The following is a 20,518-nucleotide window of genomic DNA, read 5'->3' on the forward strand; positions in this document are numbered from 1 at the left end:
ACAACAAAGATTTTGTAACAGCACAGGATAATCTCCCATCATCTATATTTTTATCTTTGTACTTGTATATTGTGCCTCTAATAATGATAACATTAACTACAAAGTTATTAATGTTTTCCTTGCAGAGAAGTCGATGAGGGAGGGATTCTACTGTAATTTGAATGCATCATCTTAGACCGCTTGTCCATCCTGATCTATCCATTAGTTTTCTGCACCTTATCTCTTAGAAATACAGTGGAAAGGATACATTAAATGATAGAGACAAATGCAAATGTTAAGTAATAGAGAACAATTGAAATATGAAGGAACAGTGAAAACCTCCAATGTAACAGGTAAGCGTTATTGAACAATGTTATATTATGTATGCATACATCCATAGAGAGAGAGAGAGAGAGAGAGAGAGAGAGAGAGAGAGATGGTGTGTGTGTGTGTGTGTGGGGGGGGGGGGGAAGGGTAGGTGGACGTATATAATTAGACAGGCAGTGGATAGATGGGCATCTTGTTTGTGAATCGCGGGAATATAGCGCCAGCGGGTACTTATATAAAAATGACAATTTCTCATTAACATACAAGAGATAAACTTCTCCTCTCGATAATACCTTGTGCTTATTATAACTGTTTGAGCATAAAGAATAAAAAGGTAACCTTTTTGGGACTCGAATGAATGTGAGTGAAACACTCATGCAGGTAGTATCGCTTTCCCGTCTGTAGATATCCGTGAGATTTGTATGTGTGTGTGTGTCTATATGTGTGTGTGTGTGTGTGTGTGTGTGTGTGTGAGAGAGAGAGAGAGAGAGAGAGAGAGAGAGAGAGAGAGAGAGAGGATAACAAGTTAATACATTTGAAGGGCCAGAAAAGCATATTTAACTAAAACAGCTGTTATATGCCAGCATACATGAACGCTGTAAGATTGATGTTTTCTATTTTAGAGTCATAAGAGATACTGCTCTATGACAAAAGAACAGTTTGTCAGAAGTGGGATTCGAACCCACGCCGGGAAGACCCGACTGCGACCTGAACGCATCGCCTTTTTTTTTTTTTTCTTTCTTTATTCAAAAACGCTTTGTACAGTATAAAAGTTAAAAATATACAGTCAGTATGTACATAGTAGTTTGTAATGCTATATTACAAAATAATGGTTCTACAATAGTATTTTGTAATGCTATATTACAAAACAATGATTCTACAATAGTATTTTGTTAAGCTATATTACAGAACAATGATTCTAAAATTTTATTGTGTAATGTTATAGTACAAAACAATGATTCTACAATGTAATAAACACTTTATCCTCTTCTATTCTCATTAAAGGATTATCTTTTACAAAATACTTCGTAATCAAAGTCTGATTTTTGTCTTTGTAATGTTGATACGCATATAATATATATTTTCTAGTCAAATATTGGAACAATCTTTCGATGTCTATTTGTTTCCCTAATAAAGACATAATGTTTCTTCTTTTGTAAATGCACAATCGAGCAATGCTCAGAATGTAGTTCAAAAAATAACTATTTACTGATTTTGTTTCTTTGTTATATCCTATCATGAGCATTTGTTCAAGAGAAGTGCTATTGAGAACACCAACTCTACAATTTTTAAAAAGAATCTCAACTATATATACAATATAATTCTTAAAAGAGCTTAATTCAGGACATTTCAAAAACATGTGAAATAAATCCTCTGTTTCCAACTGGCACACTGGACATGAGTCATTATCAATTTTGCCATAGTATTTTAGTCTCTCTTTTGTAAATATTCGATTGTGCATTATTCTATAATCCAAATCTATACAATCTGGGGTCTTGAAAGGTAGGTGTATCAATTTCCAGTATTTATGCTTTTCCAAACTAAATATCTTACTCCAAAAGGAAACAGAAGCTGGTTCTTGAAAAATCAACGTACATAAAAGCTTGTAAAATAGTTGTGTTGTACATAAACAGAGGTCATATAATTTTGTATCAACTCTGAGAAACATATTATTTCTCCCATTGGTTACAGTGGGTTTTGACTCTGTTGCAACAATATTTCTCCAGCCTAATGGTATACTTTCTATTATGCAATTATAGTCTTTTTTTATCTTATCTGTTTTGATCTCAGAATTTGATTTGTATATCATTTCTGGAATAGCTCTATAAGGTAGTATTCCAGGTACAAATTCATATGTAATATCCTGAACACGAACAATTCCTGCTTCTATAAATTCTGCGAAAAACAACGTTTTACCAGCACATGTAATATTAGGATTTAAAAAGAGAGGTTGTTCAAAAACATTCCTCACATCAATATTTGTATCGATATTATTTCTAAGTTTTTCCCATGCATGAAACATTCCTCTGTAAAATATAGGTAGGGTATTCAATTGTTGCTTATTTAAAGACATGAGAAACAACTCTTTGGTCAACCTCATGTTCAGGACAGTAGATAAAAAGTGATCAAAGGTATTTTTCCACATAGCATGGCAATTCACATCAAAGTATCTTTTTAAAAATTTTAGTCTGAATGCATACATTTTCATCTTTATATCAGTTAACTGTAGTCCGCCATTTCGCTTATCACCAATTATTGTATAATAGTGAACCAAATGGGACTTTCCTGACCAGATAAATCTGAGAAATAATTGCTTCAATTCATCAGCAATCATATCAGGAAGAGGCTGAACTGACACTATGTACAATACTCTAGAAACTAATAAGTTATTAACAACTGTTACTTTTCCTTGTATTGTCAAATATCTCTGTGACCACAGTTGCAATAAGTTTTTAATTTTAGACAATCTATCATTCCAGTTCAGTTGCTCACATAACTTTGCACATTTTCCCACATAAGCTCCCAAAATTAAGATGACTTGATCACACATTTGAATTTGTAATTGTTTGCAATAATCATCAGTAAGTTTACCAGATCCAATACACAGAAGTTCTGTCTTTTCCTTGTTCACCTTTGCACCAGATCCTTTACAATACAAGTCAAGTACATTAAAAGATTGATTAATGGATTGTGTGTCCGCTAATGTCAAGGTTGTATCATCTGCATGTTGAAAAACTTTACTTGTATTACTAGACAGTGGGAGTGGAATACCTTTGATAGTGGGATTTGCTTTGATAGCGAGTCCTAAGGGTTCTGCTGCTAATACATATAACATTGCTGATATAGGACAACCTTGTCTGACTGAATTTTTAATTAAAAAGGGTTTCGTTAGATGACCATTGCATTTAACACTACTTTTAATTTCATTATAAAATATCTTTATCCACTGAATAAAATTGTCACCAAAACCGAACTTTCGTAACACAGAAATCAAATATGAGTGGCAAACTCTGTCAAACGCTTTTTCTTGATCAATTTTTAATATATATCCCTCAAGATTGTCTCTCTCAACCATATCTATAATATCTCTTACAGTGACTATAGTATCAACAATATCTCTCCCAACTATACAACATGTCTGAGTTTGAGAAATAATTTTGGGTAATACCATTTTTAAACGTGTAGACAAAATCCTTGCCAAAATTTTATAATCTACATTAAGTAAACTGATAGGACGCCAATTTTGCAATCTTCTATTATCCCCCTTATTTTTATAAATAAGTGATATAACCCCAAATCTCATTGATCTCGACATAATATTGTCATTCTTAACACTCTGAAAGATGTGCAACAGAATATCATATATACAATCATAAAATTTACAATACCACTCTACTGTCAATCCGTCCGGGCCGGGGCTTTTATTTTTAGCCATCCCTTTTATAGCTGTATGTATTTCATCAACTGTTATTATGGCATCACACATATCTTTATCCTCATCAGATACAGAACAGTTTACAAAATTTAAAAGTGAATCAGTACAATTATCATCAACAGTTACCGAAGAATATAAATGACTATAAAACTGATGTATTTCATCTAAGATTCCGCTTGTATTTGAAATAATTACACCATCATCATCAATCAATTCATTGATTACATTTTTGTTGTGTCGATATTTCTCAAGATTTAGAAAATATTTAGTATTTCTATCGCTTTCAATTGCCCATTTGGCCTTAGATCTCAATATAGCACCCCCGACAAAAATCAGTTTCATAGTCACTTAGCTGATGTTTTAGTTCTTCATATTTGTTAATGTCATATGGTTCTTTATTTGCGACTTTTTCTGAAAATGATTTTAATTTATTTTGCAATGTAAAGTATTCTTGTAATCTTTCCTTATTTCTTCTTGTACAGTATACTTGGGAAAATTTTTTAATTTTGTATTTTACATTATCCCACCAAATGAGTGGTTCACTGAAATACATTTCGTCAGTTTTTCCCTCGGTAAGAATTGATTTCACTCTTTGTACATATTTTTCCTCAAAAAGAACATTGTTATTTAATATCCATAATCCGGGCCCTGTTTCCACTTTGCAGGTATTTAGTTTAAGGTATACAAAAGAATGATCACTAAAGGATGTATCTGCATAATAAATATTTTGCACATTGGAGTGCAATTTTGAGGAAATCAAAAAATAATCTATTCTACTCTGCTTCATTTCGCCTAGTACAACTTGTTTTCTGGAGAAACTACGAGTACTAGGATTTCGTGATCTCCATAAATCGGTAATATTCCTATCATGAATAATTTTATAAAGTTCACGCATTGCTACATCATCAATATGTAAGGCTTTGTTATGTCGATCAATACCTGCTAAAGTTGTATTAAAATCACCAGCCAGGATAGTGCTATCACTAGTACTGTTATGTAAATATGTATTTAGCTTCATGAAAAAGTTAAACTTTTCCTTCACAACATTTGGAGCATAAATATTGATTAAATCAATCACTTTATCATCCATAGCTATTTTAAGATGTAAAATCCTACCCTTTTCAATCATTTCTTGTGTCACCTGATTTCTCAATTCTCTCACTACTAAAACAGCAACACCTGCCCTCCTAATGTCAGCATTACTATAAAATATGTCACCAGTCCAAATCTCATTTTCTCTAATACTTTCAACAAACTCATCATCCCAAAAGGTTTCTTGCAATAATAAAATATGGCCTCTTTTCTCTTTAAATATTTCTAAAACAGACTTTAGTTTATTCAAATTACGCAAGCCATTTACATTTAGAGATACAATATTTAAAGCCATGATTATGATGAGTGTATTGAAAGTATTAAAAAATGTTGAGTGTTTGATCATTTCTTCATAGGTGTTCGTCGCATGCTATTCATCTTCATATTAGGTACTGGATTAAACCTTCTCCTTCTCCTTTGTACTACTTTGAAATTTTCGATATTAGTACCGTTTTCTTGACATGTACGTGATTCGTTTGATCTTTCAACAACGTCTGCAGCCATCTTCCTGTCATCATCTGAATCTGTCCCCGATCCATCTCCAATTGTATGATTGTTGTTTACTTCCTCAGATTCTATTTCTACATTGGTCATATCAACTCCAATTCTTTCTTTTTCTTCCCCACTTTCTCCACTCTCATTATCTTTTTTTGCATTCTCAATTTCTTCTTTATCATCTTCGTCACTCTGTAACTCCAATATGTCTTCCCTCATATCATCATCAACTTGCGAATGAATGCCTGTAATGGCCTCTCTGTAACACATACATGTTTGCGCCTCTTTGTGGCATTTGTCGCATATCCTGCATGTACACATAAGAGGAAAACTTCCACAACTTTCACATCTTTGCCTTGTGCAATTTTTTGCTACATGGCCTTGCTCCCCACACTTGTAGCATACAAAATCAGGGCAGTCTTTTATAACATGTCCCGGATCAAGACATCTAGAACATACCTTAACTTGATTATTGTGTAATACTCTAAAGTATTGTTGACCATTGACAGTCTGAAATTTCAGACTGTAAGGCAAGGATTTTACCTGCTGTGGAAATTTACATTTGACATAACGAGTCCCATCAGCCACACTAGTTCCAGGATAATATCTGCGTTGAATGGGAGAAAGAAGTTCTACTCCGTATTCACCGAGCTTCATACTTATATCATCATCTGTGATGTATGCTGGTAAATGAAGAATTGACACAATAATAGTGTCTGAATATAAAAGAGTACAATCAAAGTGTTCACTTCCAATATCAATTCCACACAAGGTATTATATGCTACTTCCTTACTCGGTAGTGTGACCTCATACAAATTTGCACCTTTGGGCACAACTGCATAGACCGACATATCTCCGGTTAATTCTTCTACACTTCTAACAATATCACTTGCCTTTATTTTCTTCACATCCTTTACATCAATCACCACGGTACATTCTTTCCCAAAACGACGAGAAGCTCCTGTCTGTCTATCGATGTTACTCGACATGCCATTCTTATTGTTAGCTATTCCACTGGTGTCATTAGAGTGTGAGTCAGCTCCTTGTGCTGCACGTGCAGCACGACCAGGCTTTGTATTCATTGTCACAGAAAAAAATTTTTTGTGTGGTGGATAAAGTTATCCACACACTCAAAATATATCTCACTTATATATGAATGCGATCAAACAAATCTTATCAACGTACCTGTAACAAATTAAAACAGCAAAAATGTCTATTAAAGGAAAAAAACTTGAAAATTCACGGAGCGATCATCAAACGTGTTTTCCTTCTGATGTCATAACCGGAAGTCTCTATTTTAGAGTCATAAAAGATACTGCTCTATGACAAAAGAACAGTTTGTCAGAAGTGGGATTCGAACCCACGCCGGGAAGACCCGACTGCGACCTGAACGCAGCGCCTTAGACCGCTCGGCCATCCTGACATATGCATTGCAAAGATCCGAGTGCACATAGAGAGACTGAAGGGCGTATAGGTCAGCATACTGAATAGGACTCGTTGAGGCCTAGAATCATCGACTAATTGAATAAATAGTAAGATTTTGTAACAACAAAGATTTTGTAACAGCACAGGATAATCTCCCATCATCTATATTTTTATCTTTGTACTTGTATATTGTGCCTCTAATAATGATAACATTAACTACAAAGTTATTAATGTTTTCCTTGCAGAGAAGTCGATGAGGGAGGGATTCTACTGTAATTTGAATGCATCATCTTAGACCGCTTGTCCATCCTGATCTATCCATTAGTTTTCTGCACCTTATCTCTTAGAAATACAGTGGAAAGGATACATTAAATGATAGAGACAAATGCAAATGTTAAGTAATAGAGAACAATTGAAATATGAAGGAACAGTGAAAACCTCCAATGTAACAGGTAAGCGTTATTGAACAATGTTATATTATGTATGCATACATCCATAGAGAGAGAGAGAGAGAGAGAGAGAGAGAGAGAGAGAGAGAGAGAGAGAGAGAGAGATGGTGTGTGTGTGTGTGTGTGTGGGGGGGGGGGAAGGGTAGGTGGACGTATATAATTAGACAGGCAGTGGATAGATGGGCATCTTGTTTGTGAATCGCGGGAATATAGCGCCAGCGGGTACTTATATAAAAATGACAATTTCTCATTAACATACAAGAGATAAACTTCTCCTCTCGATAATACCTTGTGCTTATTATAACTGTTTGAGCATAAAGAATAAAAAGGTAACCTTTTTGGGACTCGAATGAATGTGAGTGAAACACTCATGCAGGTAGTATCGCTTTCCCGTCTGTAGATATCCGTGAGATTTGTATGTGTGTGTGTGTCTATATGTGTGTGTGTGTGTGTGTGTGTGTGTGTGAGAGAGAGAGAGAGAGAGAGAGAGAGAGAGAGAGAGAGAGAGGATAACAAGTTAATACATTTGAAGGGCCAGAAAAGCATATTTAACTAAAACAGCTGTTATATGCCAGCATACATGAACGCTGTAAGATTGATGTTTTCTATTTTAGAGTCATAAGAGATACTGCTCTATGACAAAAGAACAGTTTGTCAGAAGTGGGATTCGAACCCACGCCGGGAAGACCCGACTGCGACCTGAACGCATCGCCTTTTTTTTTTTTTTCTTTCTTTATTCAAAAACGCTTTGTACAGTATAAAAGTTAAAAATATACAGTCAGTATGTACATAGTAGTTTGTAATGCTATATTACAAAATAATGGTTCTACAATAGTATTTTGTAATGCTATATTACAAAACAATGATTCTACAATAGTATTTTGTTAAGCTATATTACAGAACAATGATTCTAAAATTTTATTGTGTAATGTTATAGTACAAAACAATGATTCTACAATGTAATAAACACTTTATCCTCTTCTATTCTCATTAAAGGATTATCTTTTACAAAATACTTCGTAATCAAAGTCTGATTTTTGTCTTTGTAATGTTGATACGCATATAATATATATTTTCTAGTCAAATATTGGAACAATCTTTCGATGTCTATTTGTTTCCCTAATAAAGACATAATGTTTCTTCTTTTGTAAATGCACAATCGAGCAATGCTCAGAATGTAGTTCAAAAAATAACTATTTACTGATTTTGTTTCTTTGTTATATCCTATCATGAGCATTTGTTCAAGAGAAGTGCTATTGAGAACACCAACTCTACAATTTTTAAAAAGAATCTCAACTATATATACAATATAATTCTTAAAAGAGCTTAATTCAGGACATTTCAAAAACATGTGAAATAAATCCTCTGTTTCCAACTGGCACACTGGACATGAGTCATTATCAATTTTGCCATAGTATTTTAGTCTCTCTTTTGTAAATATTCGATTGTGCATTATTCTATAATCCAAATCTATACAATCTGGGGTCTTGAAAGGTAGGTGTATCAATTTCCAGTATTTATGCTTTTCCAAACTAAATATCTTACTCCAAAAGGAAACAGAAGCTGGTTCTTGAAAAATCAACGTACATAAAAGCTTGTAAAATAGTTGTGTTGTACATAAACAGAGGTCATATAATTTTGTATCAACTCTGAGAAACATATTATTTCTCCCATTGGTTACAGTGGGTTTTGACTCTGTTGCAACAATATTTCTCCAGCCTAATGGTATACTTTCTATTATGCAATTATAGTCTTTTTTTATCTTATCTGTTTTGATCTCAGAATTTGATTTGTATATCATTTCTGGAATAGCTCTATAAGGTAGTATTCCAGGTACAAATTCATATGTAATATCCTGAACACGAACAATTCCTGCTTCTATAAATTCTGCGAAAAACAACGTTTTACCAGCACATGTAATATTAGGATTTAAAAAGAGAGGTTGTTCAAAAACATTCCTCACATCAATATTTGTATCGATATTATTTCTAAGTTTTTCCCATGCATGAAACATTCCTCTGTAAAATATAGGTAGGGTATTCAATTGTTGCTTATTTAAAGACATGAGAAACAACTCTTTGGTCAACCTCATGTTCAGGACAGTAGATAAAAAGTGATCAAAGGTATTTTTCCACATAGCATGGCAATTCACATCAAAGTATCTTTTTAAAAATTTTAGTCTGAATGCATACATTTTCATCTTTATATCAGTTAACTGTAGTCCGCCATTTCGCTTATCACCAATTATTGTATAATAGTGAACCAAATGGGACTTTCCTGACCAGATAAATCTGAGAAATAATTGCTTCAATTCATCAGCAATCATATCAGGAAGAGGCTGAACTGACACTATGTACAATACTCTAGAAACTAATAAGTTATTAACAACTGTTACTTTTCCTTGTATTGTCAAATATCTCTGTGACCACAGTTGCAATAAGTTTTTAATTTTAGACAATCTATCATTCCAGTTCAGTTGCTCACATAACTTTGCACATTTTCCCACATAAGCTCCCAAAATTAAGATGACTTGATCACACATTTGAATTTGTAATTGTTTGCAATAATCATCAGTAAGTTTACCAGATCCAATACACAGAAGTTCTGTCTTTTCCTTGTTCACCTTTGCACCAGATCCTTTACAATACAAGTCAAGTACATTAAAAGATTGATTAATGGATTGTGTGTCCGCTAATGTCAAGGTTGTATCATCTGCATGTTGAAAAACTTTACTTGTATTACTAGACAGTGGGAGTGGAATACCTTTGATAGTGGGATTTGCTTTGATAGCGAGTCCTAAGGGTTCTGCTGCTAATACATATAACATTGCTGATATAGGACAACCTTGTCTGACTGAATTTTTAATTAAAAAGGGTTTCGTTAGATGACCATTGCATTTAACACTACTTTTAATTTCATTATAAAATATCTTTATCCACTGAATAAAATTGTCACCAAAACCGAACTTTCGTAACACAGAAATCAAATATGAGTGGCAAACTCTGTCAAACGCTTTTTCTTGATCAATTTTTAATATATATCCCTCAAGATTGTCTCTCTCAACCATATCTATAATATCTCTTACAGTGACTATAGTATCAACAATATCTCTCCCAACTATACAACATGTCTGAGTTTGAGAAATAATTTTGGGTAATACCATTTTTAAACGTGTAGACAAAATCCTTGCCAAAATTTTATAATCTACATTAAGTAAACTGATAGGACGCCAATTTTGCAATCTTCTATTATCCCCCTTATTTTTATAAATAAGTGATATAACCCCAAATCTCATTGATCTCGACATAATATTGTCATTCTTAACACTCTGAAAGATGTGCAACAGAATATCATATATACAATCATAAAATTTACAATACCACTCTACTGTCAATCCGTCCGGGCCGGGGCTTTTATTTTTAGCCATCCCTTTTATAGCTGTATGTATTTCATCAACTGTTATTATGGCATCACACATATCTTTATCCTCATCAGATACAGAACAGTTTACAAAATTTAAAAGTGAATCAGTACAATTATCATCAACAGTTACCGAAGAATATAAATGACTATAAAACTGATGTATTTCATCTAAGATTCCGCTTGTATTTGAAATAATTACACCATCATCATCAATCAATTCATTGATTACATTTTTGTTGTGTCGATATTTCTCAAGATTTAGAAAATATTTAGTATTTCTATCGCTTTCAATTGCCCATTTGGCCTTAGATCTCAATATAGCACCCCCGACAAAAATCAGTTTCATAGTCACTTAGCTGATGTTTTAGTTCTTCATATTTGTTAATGTCATATGGTTCTTTATTTGCGACTTTTTCTGAAAATGATTTTAATTTATTTTGCAATGTAAAGTATTCTTGTAATCTTTCCTTATTTCTTCTTGTACAGTATACTTGGGAAAATTTTTTAATTTTGTATTTTACATTATCCCACCAAATGAGTGGTTCACTGAAATACATTTCGTCAGTTTTTCCCTCGGTAAGAATTGATTTCACTCTTTGTACATATTTTTCCTCAAAAAGAACATTGTTATTTAATATCCATAATCCGGGCCCTGTTTCCACTTTGCAGGTATTTAGTTTAAGGTATACAAAAGAATGATCACTAAAGGATGTATCTGCATAATAAATATTTTGCACATTGGAGTGCAATTTTGAGGAAATCAAAAAATAATCTATTCTACTCTGCTTCATTTCGCCTAGTACAACTTGTTTTCTGGAGAAACTACGAGTACTAGGATTTCGTGATCTCCATAAATCGGTAATATTCCTATCATGAATAATTTTATAAAGTTCACGCATTGCTACATCATCAATATGTAAGGCTTTGTTATGTCGATCAATACCTGCTAAAGTTGTATTAAAATCACCAGCCAGGATAGTGCTATCACTAGTACTGTTATGTAAATATGTATTTAGCTTCATGAAAAAGTTAAACTTTTCCTTCACAACATTTGGAGCATAAATATTGATTAAATCAATCACTTTATCATCCATAGCTATTTTAAGATGTAAAATCCTACCCTTTTCAATCATTTCTTGTGTCACCTGATTTCTCAATTCTCTCACTACTAAAACAGCAACACCTGCCCTCCTAATGTCAGCATTACTATAAAATATGTCACCATTCCAAATCTCATTTTCTCTAATACTTTCAACAAACTCATCATCCCAAAAGGTTTCTTGCAATAATAAAATATGGCCTCTTTTCTCTTTAAATATTTCTAAAACAGACTTTAGTTTATTCAAATTACGCAAGCCATTTACATTTAGAGATACAATATTTAAAGCCATGATTATGATGAGTGTATTGAAAGTATTAAAAAATGTTGAGTGTTTGATCATTTCTTCATAGGTGTTCGTCGCATGCTATTCATCTTCATATTAGGTACTGGATTAAACCTTCTCCTTCTCCTTTGTACTACTTTGAAATTTTCGATATTAGTACCGTTTTCTTGACATGTACGTGATTCGTTTGATCTTTCAACAACGTCTGCAGCCATCTTCCTGTCATCATCTGAATCTGTCCCCGATCCATCTCCAATTGTATGATTGTTGTTTACTTCCTCAGATTCTATTTCTACATTGGTCATATCAACTCCAATTCTTTCTTTTTCTTCCCCACTTTCTCCACTCTCATTATCTTTTTTTGCATTCTCAATTTCTTCTTTATCATCTTCGTCACTCTGTAACTCCAATATGTCTTCCCTCATATCATCATCAACTTGCGAATGAATGCCTGTAATGGCCTCTCTGTAACACATACATGTTTGCGCCTCTTTGTGGCATTTGTCGCATATCCTGCATGTACACATAAGAGGAAAACTTCCACAACTTTCACATCTTTGCCTTGTGCAATTTTTTGCTACATGGCCTTGCTCCCCACACTTGTAGCATACAAAATCAGGGCAGTCTTTTATAACATGTCCCGGATCAAGACATCTAGAACATACCTTAACTTGATTATTGTGTAATACTCTAAAGTATTGTTGACCATTGACAGTCTGAAATTTCAGACTGTAAGGCAAGGATTTTACCTGCTGTGGAAATTTACATTTGACATAACGAGTCCCATCAGCCACACTAGTTCCAGGATAATATCTGCGTTGAATGGGAGAAAGAAGTTCTACTCCGTATTCACCGAGCTTCATACTTATATCATCATCTGTGATGTATGCTGGTAAATGAAGAATTGACACAATAATAGTGTCTGAATATAAAAGAGTACAATCAAAGTGTTCACTTCCAATATCAATTCCACACAAGGTATTATATGCTACTTCCTTACTCGGTAGTGTGACCTCATACAAATTTGCACCTTTGGGCACAACTGCATAGACCGACATATCTCCGGTTAATTCTTCTACACTTCTAACAATATCACTTGCCTTTATTTTCTTCACATCCTTTACATCAATCACCACGGTACATTCTTTCCCAAAACGACGAGAAGCTCCTGTCTGTCTATCGATGTTACTCGACATGCCATTCTTATTGTTAGCTATTCCACTGGTGTCATTAGAGTGTGAGTCAGCTCCTTGTGCTGCACGTGCAGCACGACCAGGCTTTGTATTCATTGTCACAGAAAAAATTTTTTTGTGTGGTGGATAAAGTTATCCACACACTCAAAATATATCTCACTTATATATGAATGCGATCAAACAAATCTTATCAACGTACCTGTAACAAATTAAAACAGCAAAAATGTCTATTAAAGGAAAAAAACTTGAAAATTCACGGAGCGATCATCAAACGTGTTTTCCTTCTGATGTCATAACCGGAAGTCTCTATTTTAGAGTCATAAAAGATACTGCTCTATGACAAAAGAACAGTTTGTCAGAAGTGGGATTCGAACCCACGCCGGGAAGACCCGACTGCGACCTGAACGCAGCGCCTTAGACCGCTCGGCCATCCTGACATATGCATTGCAAAGATCCGAGTGCACATAGAGAGATTGAAGGGCGTATAGGTCAGCATACTGAATAGGACTCGTTGAGGCCTAGAATCATCGACTAATTGAATAAATAGTAAGATTTTGTAACAACAAAGATTTTGTAACAGCACAGGATAATCTCCCATCATCTATATTTTTATCTTTGTACTTGTATATTGTGCCTCTAATAATGATAACATTAACTACAAAGTTATTAATGTTTTCCTTGCAGAGAAGTCGATGAGGGAGGGATTCTACTGTAATTTGAATGCATCATCTTAGACCGCTTGTCCATCCTGATCTATCCATTAGTTTTCTGCACCTTATCTCTTAGAAATACAGTGGAAAGGATACATTAAATGATAGAGACAAATGCAAATGTTAAGTAATAGAGAACAATTGAAATATGAAGGAACAGTGAAAACCTCCAATGTAACAGGTAAGCGTTATTGAACAATGTTATATTATGTATGCATACATCCATAGAGAGAGAGAGAGAGAGAGAGAGAGAGAGAGAGAGAGAGAGAGAGAGAGATGGTGTGTGTGTGTGGGGGGGGGGGAAGGGTAGGTGACGTATATAATTAGACAGGCAGTGGATAGATGGGCATCTTGTTTGTGAATTGCGGGAATATAGCGCCAGCGGGTACTTATATAAAAATGACAATTTCTCATTAACATACAAGAGATAAACTTCTCCTCTCGATAATACCTTGTGCTTATTATAACTGTTTGAGCATAAAGAATAAAAAGGTAACCTTTTTGGGACTCGAATGAATGTGAGTGAAACACTCATGCAGGTAGTATCGCTTTCCCGTCTGTAGATATCCGTGAGATTTGTATGTGTGTGTGTGTCTATATGTGTGTGTGTGTGTGTGTGTGTTAGAGAGAGAGAGAGAGAGAGAGAGAGAGAGAGAGAGAGAGAGAGAGGATAACAAGTTAATACATTTGAAGGGCCAGAAAAGCATATTTAACTAAAACAGCTGTTATATGCCAGCATACATGAACGCTGTAAGATTGATGTTTTCTATTTTAGAGTCATAAGAGATACTGCTCTATGACAAAAGAACAGTTTGTCAGAAGTGGGATTCGAACCCACGCCGGGAAGACCCGACTGCGACCTGAACGCATCGCCTTTTTTTTTGTTTTTCTTTCTTTATTCAAAAACGCTTTGTACAGTATAAAAGTTAAAAATATACAGTCAGTATGTACATAGTAGTTTGTAATGCTATATTACAAAATAATGGTTCTACAATAGTATTTTGTAATGCTATATTACAAAACAATGATTCTACAATAGTATTTTGTTAAGCTATATTACAGAACAATGATTCTAAAATTTTATTGTGTAATGTTATAGTACAAAACAATGATTCTACAATGTAATAAACACTTTATCCTCTTCTATTCTCATTAAAGGATTATCTTTTACAAAATACTTCGTAATCAAAGTCTGATTTTTGTCTTTGTAATGTTGATACGCATATAATATATATTTTCTAGTCAAATATTGGAACAATCTTTCGATGTCTATTTGTTTTCCCTAATAAAGACATAATGTTTCTTCTTTGTAAATGCACAATCGAGCAATGCTCAGAATGTAGTTCAAAAAATAACTATTTACTGATTTTGTTTCTTTGTTATATCCTATCATGAGCATTTGTTCAAGAGAAGTGCTATTGAGAACACCAACTCTACAATTTTTAAAAAGAATCTCAACTATATATACAATATAATTCTTAAAAGAGCTTAATTCAGGACATTTCAAAAACATGTGAAATAAATCTCTGTTTCCAACTGGCACACTGGACATGAGTCATTATCAATTTTGCCATAGTATTTTAGTCTCTCTTTTGTAAATATTCGATTGTGCATTATTCTATAATCCAAATCTATACAATCTGGGGTCTTGAAAGGTAGGTGTATCAATTTCCAGTATTTATGCTTTTCCAAACTAAAATATCTTACTCCAAAAGGAAACAGAAGCTGGTTCTTGAAAAATCAACGTACATAAAAGCTTGTAAAATAGTTGTGTTGTACATAAACAGAGGTCATATAATTTTTGTATCAACTCTGAGAAACATATTATTTCTCCCATTGGTTACAGTGGGTTTTGACTCTGTTGCAACAATATTTCTCCAGCCTAATGGTATACTTTCTATTATGCAATTATAGTCTTTTTTTATCTTATCTGTTTTGATCTCAGAATTTGATTTGTATATCATTTCTGGAATAGCTCTATAAGGTAGTATTCCAGGTACAAATTCATATGTAATATCCTGAACACGAACAATTCCTGCTTCTATAAATTCTGCGAAAAACAACGTTTTACCAGCACATGTAATATTAGGATTTAAAAAGAGAGGTTGTTCAAAAACATTCCTCACATCAATATTTGTATCGATATTATTTCTAAGTTTTTCCCATGCATGAAACATTCCTCTGTAAAATATAGGTAGGGTATTCAATTGTTGCTTATTTAAAGACATGAGAAACAACTCTTTGGTCAACCTCATGTTCAGGACAGTAGATAAAAAGTGATCAAAGGTATTTTTCCACATAGCATGGCAATTCACATCAAAGTATCTTTTTAAAAATTTTAGTCTGAATGCATACATTTTCATCTTTATATCAGTTAACTGTAGTCCGCCATTTCGCTTATCACCAATTATTGTATAATAGTGAACCAAATGGGACTTTCCTGACCAGATAAATCTGAGAAATAATTGCTTCAATTCATCAGCAATCATATCAGGAAGAGGCTGAACTGACACTATGTACAATACTCTAGAAACTAATAAGTTATTAACAACTGTTACTTTTCCTTGTATTGTCAAATATCTCTGTGACCACAGTTGCAATAAGTTTTTAATTTTAGACAATCTATCATTCCAGTTCAGTTGCTCACATAACTTTGCACATTTTCCCACATAAGCTCCCAAAATTAAGATGACTTGATCACACATTTGAATTTGTAATTGTTTGCAATAATCATCAGTAAGTTTACCAGATCCAATACACAGAAGTTCTGTCTTTTCCTTGTTCACCTTTGCACCAGATCCTTTACAATACAAGTCAAGTACATTAAAAGATTGATTAATGGATTGTGTGTCCGCTAATGTCAAGGTTGTATCATCTGCATGTTGAAAAACTTTACTTGTATTACTAGACAGTGGGAGTGGAATACCTTTGATAGTGGGATTTGCTTTGATAGCGAGTCCTAAGGGTTCTGCTGCTAATACATATAACATTGCTGATATAGGACAACCTTGTCTGACTGAATTTTTAATTAAAAAGGGTTTCGTTAGATGACCATTGCATTTAACACTACTTTTAATTTCATTATAAAATATCTTTATCCACTGAATAAAATTGTCACCAAAACCCAACTTTCGTAACACAGAAATCAAATATGAGTGGCAAACTCTGTCAAACGCTTTTTCTTGATCAATTTTTTAAGATATATCCCTCAAGATTGTCTCTCTCAACCATATCTATAATATCTCTTACAGTGACTATAGTATCAGCAATATCTCTCCCAACTATACAACATGTCTGAGTTTGAGAAATAATTTTGGGTAATACCATTTTTTAAACGTGTAGACAAAATCCTTGCCAAAATTTTATAATCTACATTAAGTAAACTGATAGGACGCCAATTTTGCAATCTTCTATTATCCCCCTTATTTTTATAAATAAGTGATATAACCCCAAATCTCATTGATCTCGACATAATATTGTCATTCTTAACACTCTGAAAGATGTGCAACAGAATATCATATATACAATCATAAAATTTACAATACCACTCTACTGTCAATCCGTCCGGGCCGGGGCTTTTATTTTTAGCCATCCCTTTTATAGCTGTATGTATTTCAATCAACTGTTATTATGGCATCACACATATCTTTATCCTCATCAGATACTGAACAGTTTACAAAATTTAAAAGTGAATCAGTACAATTATCATCAACCAGTTACCGAAGAATATAAATGACTATAAAACTGATGTATTTCATTTAAGATTCCGCTTGTATTTGAAATAATACACCATCATCATCAATTAATTCATTGATTACATTTTTGTTGTGTCGATATTTCTCAAGATTTAGAAAATATTTAGTATTTCTATCGCTTTCAATTGCCCATTTGGCCTTAGATCTCAATATAGCACCCCCGACAAAAATCAGTTTCATAGTCACTTAGCTGATGTTTTAGTTCTTCATATTTGTTAATGTCATATGGTTCTTTATTTGCGACTTTTTCTGAAAATGATTTTAATTTATTTTGCAATGTAAAGTATTCTTGTAATCTTTCCTTATTTCTTCTTGTACAGTATACTTGGGAAAATTTTTTAATTTTGTATTTTACATTATCCCACCAAATGAGTGGTTCACTGAAATACATTTCGTCAGTTTTTCCCTCGGTAAGAATTGATTTCACTCTTTGTACATATTTTTCCTCAAAAAGAACATTGTTATTTAATATCCATAATCCGGGCCCTGTTTCCACTTTGCAGGTATTTAGTTTAAGGTATACAAAAGAATGATCACTAAAGGATGTATCTGCATAATAAATATTTTGCACATTGGAGTGCAATTTTGAGAAATCAAAAAATAATCTATTCTACTCTGCTTCATTTCGCCTAGTACAACTTGTTTTCTGGAGAAACTACGAGTACTAGGATTTCGTGATCTCCATAAATCGGTAATATTCCTATCATGAATAATTTTATAAAGTCACGCATTGCTACATCATCAATATGTAAGGCTTTGTTATGTCGATCAATACCTGCTAAAGTTGTATTAAAATCACAGCCAGGATAGTGCTATCACTAGTACTGTTATGTAAATATGTATTTAGCTTCATGAAAAAGTTAAACTTTTCCTTCACAACATTTGGAACATAAAGATTGATTAAATCAATCACTTTATCATCCATAGCTATTTTAAGATGTAAAATCCTACCCTTTTCAATCATTTCTTGTGTCACCTGATTTCTCAATTCTCTCACTACTAAAACAGCAACACCTGCCCTCCTAATGTCAGCATTACTATAAAATATGTCACCATTCCAAATCTCATTTTCTCTAATACTTTCAACAAACTCATCATCCCAAAAGGTTTCTTGCAATAATAAAATATGGCCTCTTTTCTCTTTAAATATTTCTAAAACAGACTTTAGTTTATTCAAATTACGCAAGCCATTTACATTTAGAGATACAATATTTAAAGCCATGATTATGATGAGTGTATTGAAAGTATTAAAAAATGTTGAGTGTTTGATCATTTCTTCATAGGTGTTCGTCGCATGCTATTCATCTTCATATTAGGTACTGGATTAAACCTTCTCCTTCTCCTTTGTCCTACTTTGAAATTTTCGATATTAGTACCGTTTTTCTTGACATGTACGTGATTCGTTTGATCTTTCAACAACGTCTGCAGCCATCTTCCTGTCATCATCTGAATCTGTCCCCGATCCATCTCCAATTGTATGATTGTTGTTTACTTCCTCAGATTCTATTTCTACATTGGTCATATCAACTCCAATTCTTTCTTTTTCTTCCCCACTTTCTCCACTCTCATTATCTTTTTTTGCATTCTCAATTTCTTCTTTATCATCTTCGTCACTCTGTAACTCCAATATGTTCTTCCCTCATATCATCATCAACTTGCGAATGAATGCCTGTAATGGCCTCTCTGTAACACATACATGTTTGCGCCTCTTTGTGGCATTTGTCGCATATCCTGCATGTACACATAAGAGGAAAACTTCCACAACTTTCACATCTTTGCCTTGTGCAATTTTTTGCTACATGGCCTTGCTCCCCACACTTGTAGCATACAAAATCAGGGCAGTCTTTTATAACATGTCCCGGATCAAGACATCTAGAACATACCTTAACTTGATTATTGTGTAATACTCTAAAGTATTGTTGACCATTGACAGTCTGAAATTTCAGACTGTAAGGCAAGGATTTACCTGCTGTGGAAATTTTACATTTGACATAACGAGTCCCATCAGCCACACTAGTTCCAGGATAATATCTGCGTTGAATGGGAGAAAGAAGTTCTACTCCGTATTCACCGAGCTTCATACTTATATCATCATCTGTGATGTATGCTGGTAAATGAAGAATTGACACAATAATAGTGTCTGAATATAAAAGAGTACAATCAAAGTGTTCACTTCCAATATCAATTCCACACAAGGTATTATATGCTACTTCCTTACTCGGTAGTGTGACCTCATACAAATTTGCACCTTTGGGCACAACTGCATAGACCGACATATCTCCGGTTAATTCTTCTACACTTCTAACAATATCACTTGCCTTTATTTTCTTCACATCCTTTACATCAATCACCACGGTACATTCTTTCCCAAAACGACGAGAAGCTCCTGTCTGTCTATCGATGTTACTCGACATGCCATTCTTATTGTTAGCTATTCCACTGGTGTCATTAGAGTGTGAGTCAGCTCCTTGTGCTGCACGTGCAGCACGACCAGGCTTTGTATTCATTGTCACAGAAAAAATTTTTTTGTGTGGTGGATAAAGTTATCCACACACTCAAAATATATCTCACTTATATATGAATGCGATCAAACAAATCTTATCAACGTACCTGTAACAAATTAAAACAGCAAAAATGTCTATTAAAGGAAAAAAAATTGAAAATTCACGGAGCGATCATCAAACGTGTTTTCCTTCTGATGTCATAACCGGAAGTCTCTATTTTAGAGTCATAAAAGATACTGCTCTATGACAAAAGAACAGTTTGTCAGAAGTGGGATTCGAACCCACGCCGGGAAGACCCGACTGCGACCTGAACGCAGCGCCTTAGACCGCTCGGCCATCCTGAC

At 33.8% G+C, this 20,518-nt stretch overlaps 3 non-coding genes across 3 annotated transcripts; all 3 read right to left on the reverse strand.

Annotated features, from left to right (window-relative positions):
* Positions 1 to 6,669: 6,669 nt before the first annotated feature.
* Positions 6,670 to 6,753, reverse strand: Trnal-cag (transfer RNA leucine (anticodon CAG)). Its single transcript has one exon. It is a non-coding gene; the product is annotated as a tRNA-Leu (tRNA).
* A 6,805-nt stretch (positions 6,754 to 13,558) lies between these two features.
* On the reverse strand, positions 13,559 to 13,642 carry Trnal-cag (transfer RNA leucine (anticodon CAG)). Its single transcript has one exon. It is a non-coding gene; the product is annotated as a tRNA-Leu (tRNA).
* A 6,792-nt stretch (positions 13,643 to 20,434) lies between these two features.
* On the reverse strand, positions 20,435 to 20,518 carry Trnal-cag (transfer RNA leucine (anticodon CAG)). Its single transcript has one exon. It is a non-coding gene; the product is annotated as a tRNA-Leu (tRNA).

The sequence above is a fragment of the Sinohyriopsis cumingii genome, unplaced genomic scaffold (assembly GCF_028554795.1).
Source record: "Sinohyriopsis cumingii isolate HCF-2022 unplaced genomic scaffold, ASM2855479v2 utg000066l, whole genome shotgun sequence".
Taxonomy (NCBI): domain Eukaryota; kingdom Metazoa; phylum Mollusca; class Bivalvia; order Unionida; family Unionidae; genus Sinohyriopsis; species Sinohyriopsis cumingii.